This window comes from Phyllobates terribilis, unplaced genomic scaffold, assembly GCF_046119375.1.
Source record: "Phyllobates terribilis strain yellow unplaced genomic scaffold, ASM4611937v1 Scaffold_11__3_contigs__length_659146591, whole genome shotgun sequence".
NCBI classification, from domain to species: domain Eukaryota; kingdom Metazoa; phylum Chordata; class Amphibia; order Anura; family Dendrobatidae; genus Phyllobates; species Phyllobates terribilis.
In genome coordinates, this window is record NW_027362771.1 from 204,680,180 (window position 1) to 204,703,148 (window position 22,969).

The window sequence follows — 22,969 nt, forward strand, 5'->3', positions numbered from 1 at the left end:
CACACTGTGTGCCTCACTCCTATCCTGGAGAAATGCTCTATTAAAATTGCTTAAAAGCTTTTGTCCAACATTAGCGTGTCTCTTTCCAGGGCAGGAAGCATCTGACAAAATTTACTCTTATAACATGGATCTAACAGAGTGGCAACCCAGTAGTCAGCATTATTTTGAATCCTAAATATACGGGGATCAGGTTGCAGAAAGTGCAGCAAGAATGCACTCATATGTCAGGCTCATCCAGGTGATCCAAAGCCAGACTCTATTGTTGGCTGCATAACACTGATGCATGTTTTCTCCGTCCCCTCCTGCCAACCACGTTCAACAGAGAGGGGATGATTATCCTCTTCATCTTCTGACTGTTGCTCGCCCATCACCTCTTCCTCCTCCATTTGTTCCTCGGCTCTTGCACCTTCACTAACAGTATGTCTGGTATCACCAAACTGCCTTCGATCGCAGGAAGCCACCGTCACTTGGCATCTGCCTGTGTGACGACTGTCTGGAACTTTGAGACATTCTTATCTCTTCTTTATCCTTCTCTTCTTCTGGGACAACCACCTCCTGCTCCAAGCTATTCAAAGTCTTCTCCAGCATGTAGATGACCAGAATAGTGATGCTTATGACAGCATTGTCAGCGCTAACTAGTTTAGTAGCCATTTCAAAACTGTGCAGAAGGGTGCAGAGGTCCTTGATCTGTTCCCACTCCGTAAACGTGATATGCCTACGTCCATACTGCGTTGGATTAGGCTATACGACATGACATACTGTGTCAGGGCTCATTGCTAATGCCACAGTCACTGCACCATGTGCAGAGTGAAATACCACTGCTTCGGCACATCGCATATCAACTTGTTGAATGGCATGGACAAAGACCTCTGTATCTAAGCAAGTCGATGACATGAGGGATGCGAACGGCGGAAGTGAGCACACAGCTTCCATTCTTTCTGAAGCAGCTCATCCAGGCCTGCATAGTGACGGAGAAATCGCTGTACTCCCAGGTTGAGGATGTGAGCCATGCAAGGGATGTGTGTGAGTTCGCCTCAGCATAGGGCCACCAACAAGTTTTCACCACCTGGCTCCAGGTTCAGTGGAGACAGACATTGCTGAAACTGAGCCTGGAGAGCTGTCCACAACTCCACAGCTGTATGACTGCGATCTCCAAGGGATATTAATTTGAAGACTGCCTGATTGCGGTGAGCCCAGGCTGCGCAGTATAGAGGTGGTGTGGATTCGCCTGCACTGTCTCATTAAGGCAGAGGTTGATTGCATAGGTGGAGGCCCTAGAGGAGGTGGAGGATGCAGAAGCAGTGGAGGAAGTGTGAAATACGGAAGTTTGTTCTGCAAACCTTGGGGATTCCAAGATTTGTGGAGCAGCCCCTTCCCCGCCTGTCCCCACAGCCACCAGAATCACCCAGTGCCCAGTCAGCAAGATGTAATGCCCTTAGCCATGCTTACTCGTTCAGGTGTGTGTGGTGAAATGCACCCTGGCAGATATAGATTTAGTCAAGGAATGGGTGATGTTGTCTGCGACATGCTTGTGTAGCGCAGGCACAGCTTTCTTAGAGAAGTAATGGTGACTGGGCAACTGGTACTTGGGGACTGCGACGATCATCAGCTTTCGGAAACCGTCTGTATCTACCAGGCCGAAAGGCAGCATTTCCGTGGCCAACAGATTGGAGATGGTGGAGTTCAACCTCTTAGCTTTGTCATGTTTAGGATGAAACAATCTATTACATGACCACAACTGCAGGACCGAGGGCTGGCTGCAGTGCTGAGAGAGGGCGGAGTATGGTGAAACGGACAAACTGCTGGACTTTGATTGAGTTACAGGAGCAGATGTTATGGTGCATTTAGAAACGTGTGGTGTGCTCAGTGAAATGACCACAGCAGGCATGTCCACTTCCATTACAGATGACGGGCTCTCACTCAGCCTAACTGGAGCGGGTAGAGAAACCAGAAGTTTTGCGGTGGGAGACCAGCCTGCCAATACATGGCACGGTAACAGAGGAGGAGTAGGAAGAAGCAGCGGATGTGGTTGATGGGGCAGCTGATGGTTGTTGAGGTCTGCTGGTCTGCATTTTAGTGCAGTGAGATTCCCAGCGTAACCCATGCTATGTGCGCATGTGAAGGTTCATGTAAGTAGTAGTCAAATTATTGCACTTTTTCCCTCTACTGATTTTTTTCCTGCAAAATGTACAGATAACGTGAGTTAGCATATCCTTTGCAATCTCAGAAAAGGCCCAGGCTATGCAATTCTTGCCACCTCTGCGAGCTGCAGACCCGTGACTGCTGCTAGCCACAGCCACAGTTGTGGCTAAGGATGCAGTGCTCCTCATGCTTGAATCACTTAGTGTCTGCGCCATAGGGCGGAAGGTAACCTCCTCGTCTTCCTCCTCCGCCTCCTCAGATCAGCTACTAGTCTTCGTGACTCTGGGTTCAAACCAAGTAGGATCTTCAACCTTGTTATCATCCAATATGATATCCCATTCCTCTGCCTCAGAGAGACCTTCTCCTCTTGTTGCCCTGACAGCACAGTACAGTCTGCATAAGCCTCAGGTATCTAAGTCTCATCAGGAACACCTCCCTCCCTGGTGGTTAATGTCTGGTGACGAGGGTCAGGAACCTGCTCGGATCCTACTTCGTCCTGCCCCGAATCCAAAGTAAAAGAATCTTGGGCATCGGTGCAGATGCTTTCCTCCACTTCTTGACTCTGTGAATGTTTGGAGTACACTACTGATGCCCATGGTATAGAATGAGTGAACAGTTCTACAGACTCACCCATCTGTGGTTCACTACAGTCAGTTGGGCGCTTGGACAGTTGTGACACGGGGGAAGCAAGGGTAATTGGGGTGTCACCTCTGTAGACTTTACTGTGTGTGATGTTGAGGTGGAGGAAGAAGAGGAGAGGCCAATTGAAGCAGCGCTTGCCATCCGCTGGAGCACCTGCTCTTTCTGGCCCTTATCAACGAGACGTATCGCTGTGCGGCTGCCAAAGGAAGGGAGTGGAGTAGCCCGTCCAGGACCAGAAGTTGTCAGTTGTCTTTGGATAGGACATGACGGTGTTGGTTCGCTAGTGCTTTCACTAACATTACCAACTACCCCATGTATAACTTAAACACCAAACTTATTCCCCCTTCCACCACGACCTCTCTTTTTCCTATTCATGTTGCTAAGATACTATAGTTGGAGCACGCTATTAGCAAAACAAAATTCATTTTTTTCCTCTGCAACAGCTCTGCAAACACCTGAATTTCAACGTTACTAAATGACAAGGTAAAATATGGCTTGCTGTATAACGTTAATAAACAAACTAAGTATTTTTTTTTACTGTGGATGATGCCTAAGTAACATAGGAGATTTTCTCCAAACCATTTCAAACTCAGATCTTGGCTGCTGTATAACATTAACAACAGCAAAAAAATATATATTTTTTGACTCTGCACAAGCTCTGAATACAGCTGAATTTCACCTCCAGTAAAAGGACTAGGTGGCTTATAGCAAAGTGTAACACGTTTGTGAAAGAAAAAAATACTTTTTGGACTCTGTCTAGCAACAGAAAAAAACTTTCTACTACTAATGCCACTACTGGGGCTGTACCACATGGTGCCTCCCGCTTATTTGGACCGGTAATGCTGGTAAATAATATTTGCCCCTCTTTCCATGGATTTATGACAGATTGTGATTATGTGTTAGTTATTAACGCTTAGGGACTATCACTTAGACTCTTATAGGAGGTGTACATTTCTATGGTAATTATCTAATATTACACACATGCGTACATAATTTGAGGTGTACACCCTTTGAGTGAGTATTTACTCCTGTCTCTATGTTCTATATGAGAATTGTATAGGCTATAATCTGTCATCACTCAAGCATTTGATGAGGTGTTTGCTACATATGTAATCTTCATGGAACTATGTTCGTTTTATTCCATTATGTGTTTGCCCTTGCTGCTGCTGGTCCCATTTGAGGAAAAAATGAATTTTTTTATTTATGTGTATTACTAATGATTGTTTACTTGGCATCTTGGTACGGTCATGCTGGTGCATGTAGTGCCACCTAACCCTTCTACTTCATAATAAAGGTTTTTTATGCTGATTTAATCTAGTTTCCATTTGACTTGTTATTCGGATGTTCTCTTGTTGTATAAAATAATTTTCCGAATGGTCTGCCATTCTACATGGGTCCGTATAACCAGCACAACACTATTTATGGACCTGACAAATTGTGGGTCTAAATACTTGGATTAATATATGCCGGTACATTCAGTGTATTTCCTATATTACTACTGCCACTAACATAGTAGCTGAGGTGTAGCAGAAAGTATGACGTTTGCCACACAAAAAAAGCTTCTGTTGACTGTGGCACTGGCTAGCAACAGAAAATATCTATTTTTTTTACTCAGAAAACAGATGAATTTCACCACCACTAAAAGCACTAGGTGGTTTATAGCAGAGTGTAACACGTCTGTGACAAAAAAAAATCTTTGGTGGACTGTGGCTAGCAACAGCAAAAAAATATTTTTCTTGCTGTGCATAAAGCTGAAGTTCATCCACCAAAAAAATGACAGACTGGGTTAACACAGCTTGCACTATCACATTAGTAAATGAAATAAAAATGTTTTTTTTGTGCTCTGCACTCAGAAGCTCTACACTGACAAGCTCTGCATATAGCTGAATTTCAACCCTACAAAAACAAAAAGTGGCCTACAAGGGCTTGTTTGTTTGCTTTATCACATTAGCAAGTGCAAAAAATAAATTGAAGGTCTGCATGGAGCATAGACAGTAAAACTGGTGCACAGCACTGTCCTGAGCCATAGTCCCTGCTGTTTGTGTCAGAATCTCAGTAATTGCACAAAAAAAGGGCTGCAAGTTCGATTGAACAGGTACCAAGCACAGGACTTATCTACACTTTCTGACTTCCACAGAAGCGCCCATCTATCTAGCTAATATCTCTCATTACACAGAAAACAGTACACTCAGCAGCGTCTATCTCCGACATGCATAAAATGGCGCTGATGGAACATGGCCGCTTTTTATATAGGGAGGACATGTGATTTCAGCAGTCAATTGCAGAAGCCCTTGAGTCTGGGACACTGTGGATGCTTAATGCACTCCGATAGGCTAGCCGCATTTTCCCTACTTAAAGTTACAGCCTACAGGAAGAAAAAAAAAAACAGCGCGCTGCTGATCTGACCTATTCTGAGCTATCACCAGCCCCCCAACTCTTCTGCCACGTCTCCCCGCTCATCATACACAAGCACTATGCTAGCAAAACTGTAAAAAAGGGAGTAATTGCCCCCAATCACATAACCACGTAAATTCGCCTAACGTTACTGATTTTCCAGAATTTAACAAATTTTGCTTGCCTTTCTGATCATGAATCTGAATGTGCCACATTTGTGTCGAACTTAACATTTGAGATCGGATTTTGAACATATTCGCTGATCACTGTAGGAGACCCACTCCTTTATAATGGGAACATTTTTTTTACTGAGGCCCTCCTCTATGTCTTTTGAAAGGGGTATTGGAGTGTGGTTGCATGGCCATTATCACTATAGGAGACCAGCTCCTTAATAATGGAATTTTTTTTTAAATCAGGCCCTCTATGTGTCTTGAAATGTGTGTTGGGGTTTTTCTAAATTTTGGGCAGGCCTTACAGTTACTGCATACGCTAGAACGGTATAGCAGACCCGCTCCTTAATAATGGGATTTTTTTTTAAATCAGGCCCTCTATGTCTTTGCAAAGGGGTAGTGGGTTTTTTCCACATTTTGGGCAGGCCTTGCAGTTGCTGCATACGCAATAACAGTATAGGGAACTTGCTCCTTAATAATGAGAACAACAAAGCATAGCCAGCTGATGGCAACCTAACAATAGTGAGAGCCGACTGCTGGGCCTTTAACAATAGTAAGGGCTGCCTGATGGTTTAGGTTTTGTGACTTTCAGTGTCCCTCCTTCTTAAATGAAACAGGATGAGTCTGATCATGTCTCACATACCACATGGCCAGATAAGGCAGTAAAATGTTAAAATGACATTTACCGGTGAACGTATTTTTCACCATTGAAAGCACTGCCAAAGTGCAAAATCACATCAAAAACGCCATGTGTGATCATAGCTCAAGGTGTGGAGGAGCATTTTTTGGGGGTTTATTTATTTATATGCAAGTCATTACTCTGGAAAGAATGTTCCTTAACATTTTTCCCAGGAAAATCCATTTTGGTTTTGTTTTTTGTGTTTTATTGTGAGTCTGTAAAAGTGGCGTAATACTCTGACAATATTGCTCACATCCGTGACCTGGGAGTCATAAATGCTTCAAGGAGTCTTCCCCATGCTATTCCCATGTCATTTGAGCACTGTTCCCATCGATTAGGGCAATTTTTAGGCCCCCTGCAGACCTCCGAGGAGGGCCACCATAAAAATGCTCCAGTTTCCCATGGACTTACATTGGGCTCGTTGCTCGGGTCGAGCACCCAAGCATTACGATATGCTTGACCAGAGCAACGAGAACTCAAGCATTTTAGTTCTCGCTCATCACTATTGGGTATCTTTATCTTCTCCGTGGTCATTATAAATGGCCAGGTTTTACATTTTTTTCTGGTTGCAGGGAAAGGCTCCTGTAGCTGGTGGAGAGGACAGGGAGCTTCTGACAATGATGCTTCTTAGATTTGGGGGCTGCCTAAAACACATAATTGGGGGTCTGGAAACATGGATTGTAATCAGGCATCTTTTTGTTGTAAAGGTTGTAGCTTCCATGGAGCTCCCCTTAGCACCTCCAGATTTGGATTGTAGGTGACTACTAGAGGCACCCGGTTGCTTTCTTGTTTAGTTTTGTAATGTAGGAGGAGATTCTTTGATATTCTTGTGCCTCTTGTAATCTGGTTCTCCATTGTTCTTGGATGGTAGCCCTGATTCCGATATTGGCTTAAAAAACATCAAAGGAGGAGGTGGGGTGAAGAAAGCATAAAAGATCTACATTTCCAAAAACAGAAATACAAGAAAACATCAACCACAGCTAATTAACCTCTCTAGCTGCATTCTAAATGAGGCACAGATATCGGTCCTATCTAAGGGCCTTTCTTTTTCACCGACCAACGAATTAGATATTTACAAGACTCTCATGGATGTTAATAGACTTGCACGGACTCTCACACTGCGATGCTATTTTTCTAAAATGGAGGAACAGAATTCTTTGGATTCCGTACAACTCTGGATGTTTCATCTATTTCAACAGAGACTCTGAATAAAAGAAGGTTCGATGAACAAAAAGCCATTCTCGATTTACAATTACTTGCCAGTGAGAACATCAAATATGAAGCAAGTTTAAACCATATTATTTTTGTAAAAAATTGATAGTTTTACCCAATTCAGTCTCGCTCGCCCCTTTTGGACACATTTCAAGAGATGATTGAAGACGAACTGCATCTTTTAAAAAAATCTCTTGATAAACAAAATTTTTTATCCAATATTAATAAAAGTGAAAAAGAAGCTTTAACCCAGTTAAAAAAAATAAAGATCTTTTGGTAAGCCAGGTAAATAAGGGGGGCACGATTGTTTTGATTAATGAGGGACTATATGAAAAACTAAATACAGAAATGATACAGAACATTAATGTATATCAAGTATTGAGTTCTGACCCTATGAATATTTTTAAAAAAGAATTCGACATGTAACATAAGGAGGGGGTTAATATGTTAACTATTTCTGAGAAATTGTCAAAAAGTCTTTTGGTTGAGAGTCAGATTATTCCCATATTTCACTCACTCCCACTCCCCAAAGTCCACAAAAAATACATTCCCTCCCCCCTCCGTCCTATAGTTGCAGGGATATGTAGTTTAAGTGAAAACCTAAGTAGCTGGGTAGACATGTATCTACAACCTTTAGTTAAAAACCTATCCAGTTTTGTACAAGATACCAAGCATGTAATAGTTTCCCTAGATGGCACCACATGGCCAGAATCATGTGTATGGTTTTCATGTGATGTAGTGGATTTATACCCATGCATTCCACACAGATTAACCCTATCAGCACTATCCTATCTTCTCTTTACTTATAACAGCTACAATATGGAGATTTAACAATGTCTCCTGATGGCTGTAGATTTTCTTTTGAGATGTAACTATTTTTCATTCAATGGCAACTTTTACCTCCAGAAACAGGGAGCATTGATGGGGGAGGGTTTTTCACCCTCCATCGTTAATATTTTTATGTGCCATTGGGAAAAAATATTTATTTTTTCAGATGCCAACCTTTTCTCCTCCCATATCAGGTGGTATGAGTGTTACATCGACAACCTCCTTCTGATATGGGAGGGATCTAGGGATTTGGATTTCAATTTTGTTGAATACCTGAATATAAACACCTTGAATATCAAATTTACATTTCATATCAAAAAGACAAAAAATTATTTTTTGGATATGTCCTTAACACACTCCTCTACAGGAATTTCCATTACTCCTTATAGGAAAAAACAATACTGTGAACTACACCTTATTGGACACTTTCTGTCATAACAAACACACTATAAAGAACATACCTGTAGGCAAACTAATAGGCACAAAAAGGAACACTAGTTTGGATATTGAATATTCACAATATTCAGATTATGGGAGAGGCAATATCCCTCTTGGATGCTGGATAGAGCCAACAATATAGTACAACATATAAATAGGGATTATATGTTAAAGGACAATAGCAGAAAATCTGTACAAAAAACTCTATTTCATTCGTTACAAATTACAGTCCACAATTTGCAGCCATCATGAGTATTATTAACATATATATTCCCATGTTATACCAGGATGTTAGCCTTAAAAAAAGCAGTTACCACTCAAATCAGATATGTCGCCAAAAAAGCGCCTACCCTTGGGAACATCCTATCTCCTAGCTTATATCGCAATCAACAAAAAGTCCAGACCAAAACATGGCTTCATGTGTCATGCTTTTTTAAATGCGGCCATTCTATTTGTACCTGCTGTAAATATGTTACCAATGCAAGTACTTTATGTCTCTAGCTACCAATAAAACATATAATATTTGCAACTTCATTAATTGCAATACAACATACCTTATATATCTATTTGCCTGCAATACCTGTAAAATCCAAGACGTCGGCTGTACGAGTGGTCGGCTGAAAGTGTGAATAACACGTCACCTGTCAGACGCAGCGAACAAATTAACCACCAATTGCTCTGCAGCCACAACACATTTTTCAACTGTGCATGGTGGTGTGCCGCATCCTGTACAGTGACAAGTAAGTTAGCAAACCGCATAGAGGCGCTGACCACAGAAGGAAATTACTTAACAGAGAATCGTGATGGATTTAGAATACCATTTGGCATGAACGTTAAACATGATATGATTTGATTTACCATTATGAATGAATTGCTGTACTCCCCAACTATCATATCATGAATCCTTTCCTTACTTGTTAATATGTATTTCTATAATAAGGTTTTGTTTTTCTCTTTAATATGCTTTCATCTATCTCCAATTTCATTGGACGTATCCAATCATGTGCATGCACCCATTCAAAATCTTTATATGCAATGACTAAAGATCAGTGTTGAGCAAGCACTAAAATGCTCGGGTGCTCGAAGCTCAGGCCGAGCTCACAGTGATACTCGGGTGCTCGACCCGAGCAACGAGTCCAATGTTAGTCTATGGGAGACTCGAGCATTTTTGCGGCGGCACCCCTGGCAGTCTGTAGAAAGCCTAAAAAGTGCCCAAAACCATAGTGACAGTGCTCAAATGACATGGAGACAGCATGGGGTCACCCCAGGAAGCATTTCTGACCCCCAGGTCACTGCTGTCAACAACGTGGTCAGAGGTATTAAGCCACTTTTACGGGCTCTCAATAAAACGTTCAAAAACGAAACTCAAACTTCTTTCCTGTGAAATATGTTAAGGAACTTCCTTTCCAGGGTAAAGACTTGTGTATAAGGTAAAATAAATAACCAAAAACAAAAATACTCCTCCACACCTTGGGCTATGTTCACAAGTAGCATTTTTATGCGTTTTTGCACTTTTGTATTGCTTTCAACCGTGACAAATGCATTCACCGGGAAATGTCATTTTAACATTTTACAATCTTATGTGGCCATGTGCTGTGAGACACATGCATACAGTGCTGAAAAGATATGGGAACAGCATGGGGAAGACCCCTGGAAGCATCACAGACACCCAGGTCACTGCCTAAAAGTGTGCCCATCAGAAGTGATCCTTGCCGCATCGGAAGATGCAGACTTGCAACTATCCCCTTGCAAGTCCTTGTCCCAGGGCAGTGTTCAATTGTACCTCCCCCATTCCTTGCAATGCAAGCACAAATATGCAGCCTGCCACCCACCCACCCCCAGGCTGCAATACCATACTGCTTGCTTGCACTTGAAATTGGGTCTTTTAGGCATGCGGAGGCGGAATCTGGCCAACACATCATGGCTGCGTCGGCAGCCTGGTATCCATACTCAGTCCCCAGCCGCCCGGCAGCCGGGTGTCCACGATTGGTCCCCAGACACCAGGGGGCGGCCGGGTGCCCATACTCGGTCCCCAGCTGCCCCGCGGCCGGGTGCCTCAACATGGTCCCCAGCTGCCTGGGGGCGGCCGGGTGTCCATAAACCGTCCCAAGCCACCCCTATTTGAAGGACAGCCTAACCACAAACACGTGGAATAGTGAATGTGGCCAGGGATGGTCCATCTGACTGACGCCATCACACTGGTTAATATTGTGGAAGCCGGGACACAGTTGGATACTGGGATGCAACAGGTCCTCCAGACATAGAGGATTGTGGGTCCTGGGTCAATCAGGCTTCAACACAAAGTTCAGAAGGTAGACAGCAGCAGTGGTCGGCCTCCTACACAATGAGTAAATTATTGATGATCATGAGGCCATCCATCTCCTTAGCTTTCTGTTCCTTGGAATGCAAGCTCATGTATGTAGTAGCGGCTAGACCTGAGGTGGTCAGCGTTTTGGCGCATATCCTACCTCCTCCGAGGATTGCTGGATGTTTTCCTGCTACTATCCCAGTTCTCTGACTCCCGTTAAAACAAAGCTTCAGGTGATGAATGATGAATGAGGTGGTGGCAAAGGAGAAAGAGCAGGAGGAACAGGGACTATTCACATCAATATCAGGCCAGTCAACCACACATGTCTTGTAGGATATGTTTCTGTACCAAAAGGAGCGGTTCGGCTACACAGTTATAGGGCTTAGAGTGAGTGCAATGCCTACCAAAAATTTCGAGGCACTCCAATGCCCCTTGGAAGTGACATGGAGGTCAGAGAGCCTTAACTAAACCGTTTTATCCATTTAAAGCAACTGGGTCTCCTGTACACTGTTGGCCTAAGCATTTAATGGAAGGATTTCCAAAAATTATGAGGAACTGCAATGCTCCTTGAAACAGACGTTGATTACAGCGTACTAAAAACCTTCTACCCATTATTGGGGAGTGGGCCTCCCTTATTGTTCGCCTATGCATTGAAAAGCAAAAGCTGACTAAAATTAGGAGGAAATGCAATGCCCGTTATAAGAGTCATGGAGGTTAGAGGTAATTAAAAACAACATTTCAATGCCCCTTGGAAGAGCTGTGGAGTTCAGAGTGGTTTAACAAAACGGTTTTAATGCCCCTTGGAAGAGTGGTGGAGGTCGCAGTGGAATAAAAAGACAATATCAATGCCCCTTGGAAGAGTGGTGGAGGTCACAGTAGCTTAACAAGACAGTTTTAATGCCCCTTGGAAGAGTGGTGGAGGTCACAGTAGCTTAACAAGACAGTTCTAATGCCCCTTGGAAGAGTGGTGGGGGTCACAGTGGAAGAAAAAGACAATATCAATGCCCCTTGGAAAAGTGGTGGAGGTCACAGTAGCTTAACCAAACGGTTTTAATGCCCCTTGGAAGAGACGTGGAGTTCAGAGTAGCTTAACAAGACGATTTTCATGCCCCTTACAAGAGCCATGAAGTACAGCATATTAAAAACATTATTCCCATTATTGGGAAGTGGGTCTCCCATAGTCTTTGCCTATGTCTTCCAAGCAAAAGCTGCCAAAAATAAGAATGGAGGAACTTGCAATGCTGGCAAACAAGAGCCATGCAGTACAGCACATAAAAAACATTATTCCCATTATTGGGGAGTGGGTCTTCCATAGTCTTTGCCTATGCCTTCCAAGCAAAAGCTGCCAAAAATTAGGATGGAGGAACTTGCAATGCTGGCAACACGGACCACGGTCACCCTGGTGGTATAGTGGTGGTGGAGGCTGAGGATAAGGAGAAGAGCAAAATACAGCCGAAATTAGTAAGCGTATACCCATGTGTGGGTGTGAAGTGGTGCATGGGAATACACCTCCCGAAATAGCACAGTGGATTTGACTTTATGTTACTCTGCTGTCATTTGGTGGTGATGAAAAGTCTGGCCCAATCCAGCCCTTGTTCATTTTGATAAGGGTCAGCTTGTCAGCATTGTCAGTTGACAGGCGAGTGCGCTTATCAGTTATAATTCACCCAGCAGCACTGAAAACACGCTCCGATAACACGCTAGCGGCAGGGCAGGCCAGGACCTCCAAGGTGTACAGAGCGAGTTCATTCCAAGTGTCCAGCTTGGATACCCAATAAATAAAAGGTACAGAGAAATCACGGAGGATGCTGGTACGGTCTGCAAGGTACTCCCTCACCATCTTTAGAAACTTTCCACTCCTTGTGAGAGTACCCCGCGCCTCGGGGCCTGTAAGCTGGGCGGGTCTCAGAAAACTGTCCTAGTATGTTGACAGTGTTCTCCTGCCTCTGCTGGATTGGAGTTGCATCTCTCTCACCTGTATGCCTTGGTTGGTCAACGAAATGTGACCTCTGCCGCTAGCGTGTTCAGATTGGAAATTTTTTAACAGTTCTGCAGCAAGGGCCTTTTGGTACTGCCAAATTTTTGTAGACCTCTCCACCTCAGGAATAAGAGAGTTAAAGTTCTCCTTGTAGCGGGGGTCTAAAAGTGTCACCAACCAGTAATGACTGTCACCCAACATTTTGACAATGCGAGGGTCACGGTTAAGGCAGCGTAACATAAAGTCAGCCATGCGTGCCAGACTGGTAGCGGGCAAGACTTCCGTGTCCTCACCAAGATGACGACTGACCATGCTCTCCTCCTCCTCTTCTTCCTTCCCCCTGTCTTCAGGCCACCCACGCTGAACCGACGGTATGACAGTTGTAAAGGTACTACTGTCTACAGCGCATGATACCAGCTCCCGTTCTTCCTCCTCCTCCTCCTCCTTTCCCTCATTGTACCCCAATGCACGTTGGGATGAGATGAGTCTGGGCTGTGAGTAATCGCCCGTTACGGCTTCTTGATCCATCTCATCATACTCTGGCTGCAATGCCTCCTCTTTAATTCTCTGCAGAGAGCGTTGCAAAAGACAGACAAGTGGGATGCTGACGCTAATGATGGCGTCATCGCCACTCACCATCTTAGTAGACTCCTCAAAGTTTGTCAGGATGGTACATATGTCAGTCATCCAGGTCCACTCCTGAGGTCTTATGTGTGGAGTCTGACCTGAATATCGATGGTCTTGTTGCAGCTGGTACTCCACAACTGCTCTCTTCTGCTCACAAATCCTTTGCAACATGTGGCGGGTAGAGTTACAACGTGGGGGGACATCACACACCAGTCGGTGTGCCGGAAGCTGCAAATGCTGCTGCAACACAGCAAGGGCAGCGGAAGCTGTAGCCGACTTGCAAAAATGAGCTGACAGGCGTACTTTGACGAGCAGATTTGGCAACTCGGGGTACGATTTAAGAAACCGCTGAACCACGAGGTTAAGCACATGAGCCAGGCATGGTACGTGTGTGATCTCGCCTCGACTCAGAGCCGCCACCAGGTTACTGCCATTGTCACACACGACCATGCCTGGTTGCAGGTTCAGCAGTCTCAGCCACAGATCTGCCTGCTCTTTCACAGCTTTCCACAACTCACTAGCAGTGTGAGGTTTATCACCTAAGCGTATGAGTTTCAGTACAGCCTGTTGCCGCTTGGTGGAGGCAGTGCTGCAGTGCTTCCAGCTTGTAACTGATGTGGTGATGTCTGAGATGGAGGCTGAACATGAGGAAGAGGAGGAGGATGATGCGCAGGAGCTGTACACTGTGGGGGCAACTCTGACTGACATAGGGCCCGCATTCCTCGGTGTGGGGAGAATATGTTCCGTCCCAACGTCTGACTGTTTACACAGTGTGCCGTCAGGGAGATGTACCGTGACTTGCCACAAGCACTTGTCCACATGTCTGTTGTCAGGTGGACTCTCCCAGCAACTGTTTTGTTGAGGGCACGGCAGATGTTTTGGGACACGTGCTTGTGTAGTGCGGGGATGGCACACCGGGCAAAATAGTGTCGGCTGGGGACCGAGTACCGAGGGTTGGCAACCGCCATAAGGTTGCGGAAGGATTCCGTCTCCACCAGCCTAAAAGGCAGCATTTCCAATGCAAGCAGTCGTGAAATGGGCGAATTTAGGACTGTGGTCTGTGAGGCGTTTGCTGCGAATTTGCACTTTCGTTCAAAGCTCTAGGATATGGACAATTGAACGCTGCAGTGGGACGTGGACGTGGACGTTGATGCTGTTTCTTGAGAAACTGCCTTAACAAGTGAAGACTGAGAGGAGGGGGGCATCTTTGCATGCAGTATGGACAGGGGATTGCCTTGCACGCACAACAGGGGGTTCTATTGCCAAACAGCGGAAGAAACAGTGGTAACACCCGCTGACACTGGTCGTGGTCCCTGGGGTTCGCCCCACAAAGTCGGGTGCTTTGCTGCCATGTGCCTGATCATGCTGGTGGTGGTCAGGCTGGTAGTTTTGTCACCCCTGCTGATGCTGGCATGGCAGGTGGTACAAATGGCCTTTTTGGGGTTATCAGCAGAGTCTTTAAAAAAATTCCAGACTCTGGAAGACCTACCGGTTGTACTGGCAACGTCCCTTGTGTTGGTGTTACGGAGAACTGTTGCCCGTATTCTGTGTGTGGCCACCACACTACTTCTTCCTGCCTGTTGGGGTCCTCTGCCTCCCTCACCCTGTGTGCTGCTGGCCTCGCTCTGCGTGTCCTCCTGCCACGTTGGGTCAGTTTCTTGATCATCCACCACCTCCTCCTCTTCCACTTGCGCACCACGATCCTCCTCCTCACTTCGTGGCAATTGTGTCTCGTCATCGTCCACCTCTTGTGACAAATTGCCAGCATCGACTTCCTGTGGCTGCTCAAGTATTTGGGCATCGTTTCATGGGATCTCCTCTTCCACCACTTCAAGCGGAGCAGGCGAGGGGCACAAATATGGAAATGGACCAGTGAACAGCTCTTCAGAGTGTCCAAGTGTGGGATCAGTTGCTGTCTGACGACACTTAGCATGGTGGGAGGAAGGAGCATCAGGGTGAGGAGGAGTATGCGGTCGAGACTAACGGCTACTAAAACTTGACCGCGTGGAAAACAGACTGGAGGTGGTGCTGCCCAGGTAACTGGAAGTATTATCTGCTATCCAATTAATAACTTGTTCACACTGATCAGCTCGCAATACTGGTGTTGTAGTGTGCTTCCCTTGTAATTCGGTCAGAAAGTGTGAGCGAGAAGATGGGGCTGTTGGTTGTGGCACATTTTCAGCTTGGCCATGGCTACGTCCTCTACACGCACCATCAACAGAATGTCCAGTTCCACGTCCCTTGCCACGCACCTTGCGCATTGTAAATGAAGTAAAATAGCTTACACTCGCACTATCAATGTAAAAAGGGTAATAAAAAGGAGATTAGAATTGTGGAAGAGGAAAAGCACAGTTCTATTTCTCTGGCCTTCACCAGAATCTTTTAAACAGATATAATTGTGTCTGAACAGTCAGGAAAACACTATTACTGTTTTTTTTACGGAAAAAATGCCAAAAGCAGGATAATACAGAGATTTGAACCGTGGAACTGCAAAACCACAGTTATAGTTATGTGGCCTACACCAGAATCTTTTAAACAGATATATTTGTGTCTGAACAGTCAGGGAGACACTATTACAGTTTTTTTACGGAAAAAAGGCCAAAAGCAGGATAATACAGAGATTTTAACCGTGGAACTGCAAAACCACAGTTATAGTTATGTGGCCTATACCAGAATCTTTTAAACAGATATATTTGTGTCTGAACAGTCAAGGAGACACTATTACTGTTTTTTTACGGAAAAAAGGCCGAAAGCAGGATAATACAGAAATTTGAACATTGGAACTGCAAAATCACAGTTCTAGTTATCGAGCCTACACCAGAATCTTTTAAACAGATATATTTGTGTCTGAATAGTCAGGGAGACACTATTACTGCTTTTTTTACGGAAAAAAGGCCAAAAGCAGGATAATACAGAGATTTGAATGGTGGAACTGCAAAACCACACTTCTAGTTATCTGGCTTACACATGAATCTTTTAAACAGATATATTTGTGTCTGAACAGTCAGCGAGACACAATTACTGTTTTTATTACGTAAAAAATGCCAAAAGCATGATAATACAGAGATTTGAACCGTGGAACTCCAAAACCACAGTTATGGTTATGTGGCCTACACCAGAATCTTTTAAACAGATATATTTGTGTCTGGACAGTCAGGGAGACACTATTACTGTTTTTTTTTACAGAAAAAAGGCCAAAAGCCGGATAATACAGAGATTTGAACCGTGGAACTGCAAAACAACAGTTCTAGTTATCTGGCCTACACCAGAATCTTTTAAACAGATATATTTGTGTTAGGGAGACACTATTACTGTTTTTTTTTTTACAGAAAAAAAGCCAAAAGCAGGATAATACAGAGATTTAAACCATGGAACTGCAAAACCACAGTTCTACTTATCTGGCCTACACCAGAATCTTTTAAACAGATATATTTGTGTCTGAACAGTCAGGGAGACACTATTACTGTTTTTTTTTTCGGAAATAAAGGCCAAAAGCTGAATAATACTGAGATTTGAACTGTGGAACTGCAAAACCACAGTTCTAGTTATCTGGCCTACACAAGAATCATTAAAACAGATATATTTGTGTCTGAACAGTCAGGTAGACTCTATTACTGTTTTTTTTACAAAAAAAATGCCAAAAGCAGGATAATACAGAGATTTGAACCGTGGAACTCCAAAACCACAGTTATGGTTATGTGGCCTACACCAGAATCTTTTAAAGAGATGTATTTGTTTCTGAACAGTCAGGGAGACACTATTACTGTTTTTTTTTATGGAAAAAAGGCCAAAAGCAGGATAATACAGATATTTGAACTGTGGAACTGCAAAACCACAGTTCTAGTTATCTGGCCTACACCCGAATCTTTTAAACAGATATATTTGTGTCTGAACAGTCAGCCAGACACTATTACTGTTTTTTTATGTAAAAAAGGCCAAAAGCTAGATAATACAGAGATTTGAACCGTGGAACTGCAAAACCACAGTTATAGTTATGTGGCCTACACCAGAATCTTTAAAACAGATATGTTTGTTGTTATGATAGGCTACAAGCACTAAGGAAAGACAGGAGATCTGTCCCTACAATAGAACTAAGCTAGATCCCTAGGATGTAACGGCGAACCTGATCCTGCGATCAGACCCGCTAAAGTCCTCAGCTAGTCTGAACGAAGACCTATAGATGTGAGGGAGGGATCCCTACAAGAACTAGGGACTGGGAGAAAGATGGACACCTCCTAGCAGAAATTGTAGCAGTAAAAAGACAAACACACAACATATAACATAAAGGTCAAAAGACCTAGCTAAACTGATTGAGAAAGGTTACAAAGCACCTGGCTAGCTTAAGAGTAGAAATTACAAAGAAGTACAGCATGGCCAGAAGGGCGGAGCAGGATTAAATAGGCAAAAAGGTAATGTGACCAGCAAAATAGAAAAAAACTAACAGGAGAGTTCTATCAGTACCCCCTCTTTTAAAAGGATCCTCCGGATCCCATAGACCCAGGCTTATCAGGAAACCTCTTGTGAAACGCTCTGACAAGTCTGGAAGCAGAAACATCATCCGCCCTCACCCATGAGTTATCCTCGGGACCGAAACACTTCCAAGCGACGAGATACTGCAAACTCCCCCTATACCTTCTAGAATTAAGGATGCGGGAAATTTCATATTCCCCGTCCTCCACCACCGGAGGAACAGTGGCAGTGGCGTCTCTATCTGATACATCAGCTTTTTTTAATAGAGAAATATGAAACACCGGATTAGTCTTCCAGGAGGTAGGAACCTCCAACCTAACAGCAGATTCGTTAACTACCTGAAGCACCTTAAAGGGCCCTACAAACTTGGGACCCAATTTTTTAGAAGGAATCCTCAACCACAGATTCTTAGAGGACAACCAAACCATGTCACCAACCGTAAACAAAACCTCTTGACGTTTCCTGTCAAAGTACCTCTTAGGTTTTTTGTTAGCCTCCTGAAGATTACCACGCACATCCGTCCAAACTCTCTCCAAATCACCGGAAAAACTCTCCTCCTCAGGCACAGCCGATACCAATTTGGAGAATGACCCAAAAAACGGATGTCTCCCAGAACAACAAAAAAAAGGCGAACACCCAGCAGAAGAGGATGTATGGTTGTTAAGAGCAAATTCAGCAAGCGGCAGAAACTCAGACCACCCCTCTTGATTGTCTTCCACAAAACAATGCAAGAACTGCTCACCATCCTGATTCTTCCTTTCTGTCTGGCCATTAGACTCAGGATGATATCCAGATGAAAATGACAAATGAACTCCCAACCTGTCACAAAAGGCACGCCAAAAACGAACCACGAACTGAGGTCCCCTATCAGAAACAATGTCAGTAGGAACACCATGGAGTCTGACAATTTTCTTGACAAATGCCTTAGCGAGTGTCTTAGGGCAGTTTGATGAAGGGATCCAAGTGACACATCTTGCTAAAATGGTCCACGACCACCCAGATGACCGTGAAACCCTCAGAGGAGGGAAGGTCAGTAATAAAGTCCATAGCCAGATGTGTCCAAGGTGCACTAGGAACCTCCAGAGGGCAAAGCAACCCCGCAGCAGGAGTATGAGAAGACTTAGATCTAACACACACAGTACCATGACGCACCCACTTAATGACTTCCTTCTGTCATCTAGGCCACCAAAATCTGCGACTGGATTACCTGCCAACCGAGAATCATGACATTCAACAAACAAATCTCTCCTAAAGGTCCTAGGCACAAACAACCCCCCATGGGGAGTGTTAGATGGGGCATTCTCCTGTGCTTTAAGAATCTCATCTTCCAAAACGGAATCCAATGCAGCAATCACAACACCTTCTTGTAAAATGCTCTCCTCCTCAGCACCGACCATGGGAGAAAAGCTGCGAGACAACGCATCAGTTTTAGCATTCTTGGTACCCGGGATGTAAGTAACGGAAAAATTAAACCGCGAAAAAAAAAGTGCCCACCTAGCCTGACGGGCATTCAAGCGCTTGGCAGCATCAAGATAGATCAGATTTTTATGATCAGTGAAAACCTGAATGGGAAATTCAGCACCTTCCAGCAGATGACGCCAGTGTTCAAATGCGAGTTTAATAGCCAGCAATTCCCGATTACCAATATCGTAATTAAGTTCAGTCTCAGAAAATTTTTTTGAAAAAAAGGCACAGGGATGTACTCCATCCTTGTTTTCCTGAGACAACACCGCACCGACCCCCACAGAAGAAGCATCAACCTCAACCAAAAACGGCTTAGTCACATCAGGCTGCATAAGGATGGGGGCAGAGCTGAACCTCTCCTTTAGAAACACAAACTCTTCAATGGCCTCAGTAGTCCACTGAACCGTATTAGCACCTTTCCTGGTGAGATCGGTCAGTGGTTTAACAATAATAGAAACATTTTTAACCCCTTCAGGACCCAGCCTATTTTGACCTTAAAGACCTTGGCATTTTTGTTAATTCTGACCAGTGTCCCTTTACGAAGTAAAAACTCTGGAACACTTCAACGGATCCTAGCGATTCTGAGATTGTTTTTTCGTGACATATTGGGCTTCATGTTAGTATTAAATTTAGGTCGATAATATTTGCGTTTATTTGTGAAAAAATCAAAAATATGGGAAAAAATTTGAAAATTTTGCAATTTTCAAATTTTGATTTTTTTTTCTACTAAACCAGAGAGTGATGTGACACAAAATAGTTAATAAATAACATTTCCCACATGTCTTCTTTACATCAGCACAATTTTGGAAAAAAAAAAATGTTGGTAGGAAGTTTGAAGGGTTCAAAGTTCATCAGCAATTTATCTTTTTTCCAGCAAAATTTACAAAACCATTTTTTTAGTTACCACATCACATTTGAAGTCCCTTTGAGGGGTCTTTATGACAGAAAACATCCAAAAGTGACACCATTCCAAAAACTGCACCCCTCAAGCTACTCAAAACTACATTCAAGAAGATTATTAACCCTTCAGGTGCATCACAGGAACTAAAGCCACATGGAAGAAAAAAATGAACATTTTTATTTTACTAACAAAAATTTTCTTTTAGCCTAAATTTTTTAATTTTCACATGGGTAACAGGATAAAATGCATCCTAAAATTTGTTGGTCAATTTCTCCTGAGTACACTGATACCTCATATGTGGTCATAAACCACTGTTTGGGCACACGGCAGGGCTCAGAAGGGAAGGAGCGCCATTTTACTTTTTGAATGGAAAATTAGCTCCAAAAGTCAAATTGCGCTCCTTCTCTTCTGAGCCCTGCCATGCGCCCAAACAGTGGTTTATGACCACATATGAGGTATCAGTGTACTCAGGAGAAATTGACCAACACATTTTAGGATGCATTTTATCCTGTTACCCATGAGAAAATTAAAAAATTTAGGCTAAAAGAAAATTTTTGTGAAAAAAAAAGTACTTTTTTGTTTTCACAGATCATTTTGTGAAGCACCTGCGGGTTCCAAGTGCTCACTATGCATCTAGATAGGTGTCTTGGGGGGTCTAGTTTCCAAAATGGGGTCACTTGTGGGGGAGCTCCACTTTTTAGGCACATTAGGGGCTCTCCAAACGCAACATGGTGTCCGCTAACAATTTGAGCTGATTTTCCATTCAATTTGTTTGCGGACACCATGTCCCGTTTGGAGAGCCGCTGTGTGCCCAAACATTGGAGCTCACCTACAAGTGACCCCATTTTGGAAACTATACCCCCCAAGGCACCTATCTAGATGCATAGTGAGCACTTGGAACCCCCAGATCCTTCACAAATTAATCCGTAAAAATCAAAAAAGTGTTTTTTTTTCCACTTTTTCTTTTTTATGAATCAATTTGTGAAGCACCTTGGGGTTCCAAGTGCTCACTATGCATCTAGATAGGTGCCTTGGGGGGTCTAGTTTCCAAAATGGGGTCACTTGTGGGGGAGCTCCAATGTTTGGGCACACAGCGGCTCTCCAAAAGCAACATGGTGTCCGCTAACAAATTGTCGACTCAAATTGTTAGAAGACACCATGTTGCGTTTGGAGAGCCGCTGTGTGCCCAAACATTGGAGCTCCCCCACAAGTGACCCCATTTTGGAAACTAGACCCCCCAAGGCACCGACCTAGATGCATAGTGAGCACTTGAAACCCCCAGGTCCTTCACAAATTAATCCGTAAAAATAAAAAAGTGTTTTTTTTTCCACTTTTTCATTTTTATGAATCAATTTGTGAAGCACCTGGGGGTTCCAAGTGCTCACTATGCATCTATATAGGTGCCTTGTGGGGTCTAGTTTCCAAAATGGGGTCACTTGTGGGGGAGCTCCAATGTTTGGGCACACAGCGGCTCTCCAAATGCAACATGGTGTCCGCTAACAAATTGTCGGCTCAAATTGTTAGAAGACACCATGTTGCGTTTGGAGAGCCGCTGTGTGCCCAAACATTGGAGCTCCCCCACAAGTGACCCCATTTTGGAAACTAGACCCCCCAAGGCACCTATCTAGATGCATAGTGAGCACTTGGGACCCCCAGGTCCTTAGCAAATTAATCCATAAAAATAAAAAAGTGTTTTTTTTTTCACTTTTTCATTTTTATCAATTAATTTGTGAAGCACCTGGGGGTTCCAAGTGCTCACTATGCATCTATATAGGTGCCTTGGGGGGTCTAGTTTCCAAAATGGGGTCACTTGTTGGTGAGCTCCAATGTTTGGGCACACAGGGACTCTCCAAAAGCAAAGGGTTCCAATTTGTTAGCGGACACCATTGTGTAGTGCATGTCAGGTTGGTGTGCGGTGTGGTATATTGTAGTGCATACACCACACACACACACACACACACACACACAATCTCATACACTACAACACACACACACCAACCTGACATAGCCTCCTCAGCTGAGTACGCCCTAGACTGGGATGAGCGGGACGGGCGGGACATTTTGTGTGCTTTGTGTGTGTGTAAAAAAAAAAAAAAAAAAAAAAATCAAAACTTTATTATAGTGTGAGTGTATGTGTGTGTGCTTGGTGTAACCCTCTGCAGTCACGTGTGGGGGCGGTCAGGCGTAGGGGCCGGTCAGGCGTAGGGGGCGGTCAGGCGTAGGGGGCGGTCAGGAGTAGGGGGCGGTCAGGCGTAGGGGGCGGTCAGGCGTAGGGGGCAGTCAGGCGTAGGGGGCGGTCAGGAGTAGGGGGCGGTCAGGCGTAGGGGGGGTCAGGTGTAGGGGCGGTCAGGCGTAGGGGGCGGTCAGGCGTAGGGGGCGGTCAGACGTAGGGGGCGGTCAGACGTATGGGGCGGTCAGACGTATGGGGCGGTCAGACGTAGGAGGGGGCTGAGGAGATGGAGGAGCCAAAAGCAGCAGCAAGGGGGGTGATCTCTGGGGCAGGAGCCGGCAGCAGCAAGGGGGGGTAGGAGGCCGGCAGCATCGGGGGGTGATTACTGGGGCAGAAAGGGGAGCAGGAGCTGGCAGGAGCAGGGGGCTGATTACTGTGTTTTCGGGGGGGGGTGATCACTGGGAACAGGGGGGGGTGAACACTGGCAACAGGGGGGGTGAACACTGGGAACAGGGGGGGTGAACACTGGGGGAGGGGGTGATTATT